Raw genomic sequence first — 6,000 nt, 5'->3', positions numbered from 1 at the left:
ACCCAAAATATAGGGCCTTGAACAAAGCACTTTTTTTTTTTTTTTTTTTTTCTTTTTTCCAGACGGAGTTTTGCTCGTCCAGGCTGGAATGCAGTGGCGCAATCTTGGCTCACTGCAACCTCTGCCTCCGGGTTCAAACAATTCTCTTGCCTCAGCCTCCCGAATAGCTGGGACTACAGGCGCCTGCCATGTCCAGCTAATTTTTGTGTTTTTAGTAGAGACAGATGGTCTTGTGATCCGCCTCGGCCTCCCAAAGTGCTGGGATTACAAGCATGAGCCACTGTGCCTGGCCCTCACTCATATTTTTTGAATGCAAGAATTTATTTCTAAAAGATGCCAAATATCTGGAACTACTATATTACCTATAATAAATGAGGTAGTAGAGCACTATATAGAAAAGCTATGGTCCTTGACTTGGATGAGAAGTAATGTAAGTTTTCTTGATCACATGAACTTCTTGGAAGTGCTGCAGCATATTCTCTTATTTTTAAAATAAAACTTAAGCAGATCTTGGAACACCTGTTTAAGGGAGGCAGAAAGTTGCCAGTATTAAGGTACAGCAACTAAAGTGTTTAAGTGATCTAAGAAAGTGAAAAAGAACTAAGGTTTTTGTGTAATTTTTTTGTCATTCTGTACTTTGTTCTACTGCTAATGCCCTAAACGAACAGAAGTTGATTGCAGTAACAAGAGGACCCCTGCCTGCCCTCCTACAGCTATGACTTTACCCTGAATGCTTCACAGATATTCCAACTCTCACCACCCTTGATCCATCCATGTACTATCCAAAACTAGTTTACGTGCTCATCATCTGACTTCTCCTAGTGACCCTCCACAATGACAGAGGCTATCAGAAACTCTATCCTTGTTCACTTCTCTTAAGCCCAGTGTTTACAACAGTGCCTCATCAAAACTCATTTATGAATCAGTAAGTTATCTAGTTACCATGTCAGAAACGGAATCATTCAATTTCTTCTTTACCCCTACATTCTTATTCACCACCAAGCCCTATAGTTAAATGCTGAACTCTTGAATTCATTTACATCTCTCCACATCCACTGTCATGACCTAACTTTGTCACCACCTTTTACCTAGATTATATCAACAGCTTACAAACTGGTTTCTTCTGTTTATTGTTTTGCTCTTTTTAATACGTAGAGGCACAGCAATTTCTAAAATGCATATTAACCATTTTACTCACCTTTTTAAAATACACTGACTTTCCATGGATGGCCATGTAAGATTAAGTTCAAACTCAACAAGGCCCTTCATGATTGGAATCCTTGCTTTACCACCTTATCTTTACCTGCTACCTTGTTATACTGAAAGACTTGCAGTCCCTTAGTGGGTTATGACCTCTGTCACCTTGAAGCCTGGATAAATACTGCTCCCTCTGACCTTACTGCCCACTCTCTATGGCCCCTCTTGGAATGGTTAGTTCCTATTAATAATTCAGAATCTAGTTTATCCACCTCTTTGAGGTGCTCTCCTTGACCTGCCCTCCACCTTGACAAAACTGTTTTACTCTTTCTTTGTACTCCCTCTGAACAATGTATCTGCTTGATTTCCCCTTCTCCTCTGTAAGTTCCTTAAATGTAAAAACTGTGTCTCAATTACCTTTTCCTCTCCAGTGCCCAGTAGAATGTTAAATTTATTGAAAGGATCAAATGACCAACTTAAATACAATTTAGGAACACACTATTGTAACCTGTTGATTTTATCTCACCTGGAACTCTGCACCTTTGAAATGTTGTCCTATTATCCAACTCTATGACCCAAAACTACTGTCCTTCCAGTGCTCACACTTATAGTGGGTAAAAGAAAGTTGTCTCCCTTCTTTTCTTCTGCATTTAGCCTATACATATTAGCAACTTATTCTGAAATAGTTAAGTGGGAAATGTTCTTTGTACTGCACTTGAAATCTTTTTTAAAAATCTGTATTGCTTGCTGATTCTTTTGCAAAAACTGCTTTACTTATTATTCATTTGAAGGGTTGCTAAGTATGGCTTTCAGGTTGTCAGAGCTGGATCAGATCTATGGCCAAGCCAGTCACTTCTGGACCACATTACTAGAAACCCCCAGTTGGATCTCATGAGAATCATGATCTTGACATGCCCAAAACAACTCATTGTTTTCCTACTAAGACTTCATTGGCAAAAGGAGCTGCTAACTGCCTAGTCTCTGGATTAGAAACTTGTCATCCTAGACTCCTCCCTCTACCCTAGATTCCATATCCAACCACTGATCAAGTCATCTTGAGTACATTTACTTAACTCCCATGCATGCATTCTTCTTGCATTTTCCACTACCACTGCCTTATTTCAAGCTTGCTTTAGCCTGCACTTGGCCTATTCCAATTAGCTCTAAACTAATCTACCTCCAACATTTTCACCTTCCTTCATATGGGAGTCTCCTGAATTATAAATGAATGACTCATTAAATATAGACCTGTTTAGCGGTTTTCAAACTAGGGTTCAGGATCTACCAACTTTCCACAAGCATCTTATTTTGATTCTTTATATACATGCAGCATCTTGAATTACCTGGTTGACCATTTATGATGGCACTGATGTCAAGCAATAGAAAAAACTTAGAGTGGAATATGTAAATGATGCATTTGTTCCTTATGAAAGGCAACTGATAAAGAGTTGCAGAAAAAATTATCCCATGGCTGGAATGCAAAAGAACATGCTTCATTAATGGTCACTGTAAAATTCACACTTATGCAATATAGTTTCAGCAAAACATCATCAAAAAGCAATGGATGCATTGCTTTTGGTTGTAAATTGGAATTTTACCATTTCTATACTCTTGTTTGTATTTAATTTATAAAAGCTCCAAGAATAAGGAGTTTATTACTGGTCTTAGGTTTGTATATACTTAAGTAACAATACAGTGGCAGTGAGTTTTTTTATTTAAAAGCCATGGTGGCTCACACTTGTAATTTCAACACTTTGGGAGGCTGAGGCAGGCGGATCACTTGAGGTCTGGAATTTGAGACCAGCCTGGCCAACATGGTAAAACACCACCTCTACAAAAATACAAAAATTAGCTGTACAAGGTGGCACGTTCCTGTAGTTTCAGCTACTCAGGAGAGGAGGCTGAGGCAGGAGAACTCCTTGAACCTGGGAGGCAGAAACTGCAGTGAGCTGAGATGATGCCTGCACTCCAGCCTGGGCAACCGAGTTGAAACTCAAAAAAAAAAAAAAAAAGCGGAGGGGGTTGAGACATCAAGTTTGAGAAATGAGGATTTTTTTCAGTGAATGACATACATAAGACAGCAGTAGCTTGAAATTACATATTTTCTATACAAAAGGCTAGCTTGTAGGTGATCACCACAGAAATCTAAGTGGAATGGATGCTGGACCAGTTACTATGGCTGCATAACAAATTATCCCAAAATTGGTGGCTTAAAACAACCATTTGTTACGCTCATGGATTCTGTGGGTTAGGAATTTAGACAGAACGCAGGATGGTGTTTTTCCTGCTCCATAATGTCTGGGGGTTTCAATTGGAAGGTATGACAGCTAGGAGGTGGATTCCTCTGAAGGCTCATTCATCCACACATCTGGAGGTTGATGTCAGCTGTTGGCTGGTGCTTCAGCTGCTTTCCACGTGGGCTTCCCATGTAGTCTGTATGAGCTAGTTTTTGTTAAATGACTTCACTGTTGTGCAAACACTGTAGAGTCTATTTACACAAACCTAGATGGTACTGCCTACTACACACCTAGGCTGGGTATATCGTATAGCCTATTGCTCCAAGGCTACAAATTTGTACAGCATGTTACTGTACTGAATATTGTAGGCAATTGTAACACAAGAGTATTTGTGTTTCTAAGCACAGAAAGGTACAGTAAAAATGATATAAAAGGTTAAAAAAAAAGGCACACTTGTATAACAAGGGCACTTACTATGAATGGAGATTGCAGGACTGGAAGTTGCTTTAAGTGAGTCAGTGATTGAATGTAAAGGTTTAGAATATTACTGCACACTCCTGTAGATGTTATAAATACTGTATGCTTAGGCTACATGAAACATATAAATATTTTTCTTTCTTCAATAAATTAACCTCACCTTACTGTAACTTTTTTACAAACTTTTTAATTTTTTTAGTTTTTTTGACTTTTGTAATAACAGCTTAAAACAGTGTATAGCTGCACAAAATTTTTTTTCTTTATATCCTTATTCTATAAACTCTTCTATTTTTAAAAATAATTTACTTTTTAAACTGTTTTGTTTAAAACTAAGATACACACACATTAGTCTGTGCCTACACAGGGTCAGGATCATCAATATTACTGTTTTCCACCTCCACATCTTGTCCCACTGGAGGGTCTCCAGGGCAATAAGTACATGAAGCTGTCATTTCCTATAATTGCCACATCTTCTTCTGGAATGCCTCCTGAAGGACCTGCCTAAAGCTATTTTACAGTTACTGATTTTTTTTTATATATATAAGTATATACACTACAATAGTGACAACTGTACTAAATACATAAATCAGTAATATAGATTATCACTATCAAGTATTATGTAGCGTACATAATCATATGAGCTATACTTAATACACTGGCAACACAGATTTGTTTACAGTGGCATTACCACAAACATGAGTAATGTGTTGTGCTATGACTATAATGTCACTAGGTGATGGAACTTTTCAGCTTCATTATAATCTTATGGGAGCACTGCCACATATGGAGTCCATGACTGACCAAAGTGTTATGTGGCACCTGACTGTATCCTACTTGTTAGAAGTTAGTATCGATAACCCATATGCAAAGGGAAGTGCATTAGATGCCACCTTCTAGTGGGAGGTGTATCCAAGTTCTGGAACAGCATATGAACCAGAAATACTGCTGCGGCGGTGGGTAACCCCGCATATAGGCACCAAGGAATGAAAGCTAAGCAGAACCCTGGCACAGTTAGGGCTTGAGGAATATCTCACTTTATAGTGTTACTACTCAGTTATTTCCTTTTATATAATCCTTTACATAATCATATATTAGTTTATAGAAATAGGGCTTAAAAAATCCCTTTATATAATCCTCTATATATAATCATTAATAATTGATAGTATGAGTGCCTAAAAAATATTTCCCTACATATATACTTATATCTTAGTTCATAATCAGAGGAATGCCTAAAGCAGACACAGTACAAAGCATAAATTAAGGGATAAGCAGCTTATAATCAGAGGAATGCCTAGAGCAGACACAGTGCAGAGCATAATTTAAAGGAAAAACAGTTATACCAGAACAAGAATCTATGCCCAGGCGGCAGCGTTCAGTATCGTAAAAATACCCGCTGTATGGCAGGCTTGAGGCAAGAGCCACTTCTCCTAATAAAGGAGTTGTAGGACCTTGCTCCAGTTCTTATGAAAGGCTGCCCTCAGAACAGCAATCCACCTTAGTAACTGTGAACTTTATCAGCTCTTGCTACTGTGCTGCTTAAAAAGCATCTTCCTGGCTGGGCGCGGTGGCTCAAGCCTGTAATCCCAGCACTTTGGGAGGCCGAGGCGGGTGGATCACGAGGGCAAGAGATCGAGACCATCCTGGTCAACATGGTGAAACCCCGTCTCTACTAAAAATACAAAAAATTAGCTGGGCATGGTGGCGCGTGCCTGTAATCCCAGCTACTCAGGAGGCTGAGGCAGGAGAATTGCCTGAACCCGGGAGGCGGAGGTTGCGGTGAGCCGAGATCGCGCCATTGCACTCTAGCCTGGGTAGCAAGAGTGAAACTCCGTCTCAAAAAAAAAAAAAAAAAAAAAAAAAAAAAGCATCTTCCCATAGAATCCATTAGAAGCTGCCAAAAGGTGGCAGTAATCTTAACAGCTCTGTCACTGCTATGTGACTTAAAGCATCCTCCTATAAATCTTCTTAGAAGTAGTTTTCCCATAAATAAAAGTATCACACACTGCACCTTCTTCACTGCATACAGCCCACCTTCAAGCCTCAGTAACCTAATGGGGGTAGACCCCTTACTGCATATGGCCCTTGCCTT

The sequence above is a fragment of the Sapajus apella genome, unplaced genomic scaffold (assembly GCF_009761245.1).
Source record: "Sapajus apella isolate SASKATOON/1434 unplaced genomic scaffold, GSC_monkey_1.0 scaffold3, whole genome shotgun sequence".
Taxonomy (NCBI): Eukaryota; Metazoa; Chordata; class Mammalia; order Primates; family Cebidae; genus Sapajus; species Sapajus apella.
This window is presented reverse-complemented; position numbering follows the sequence as displayed.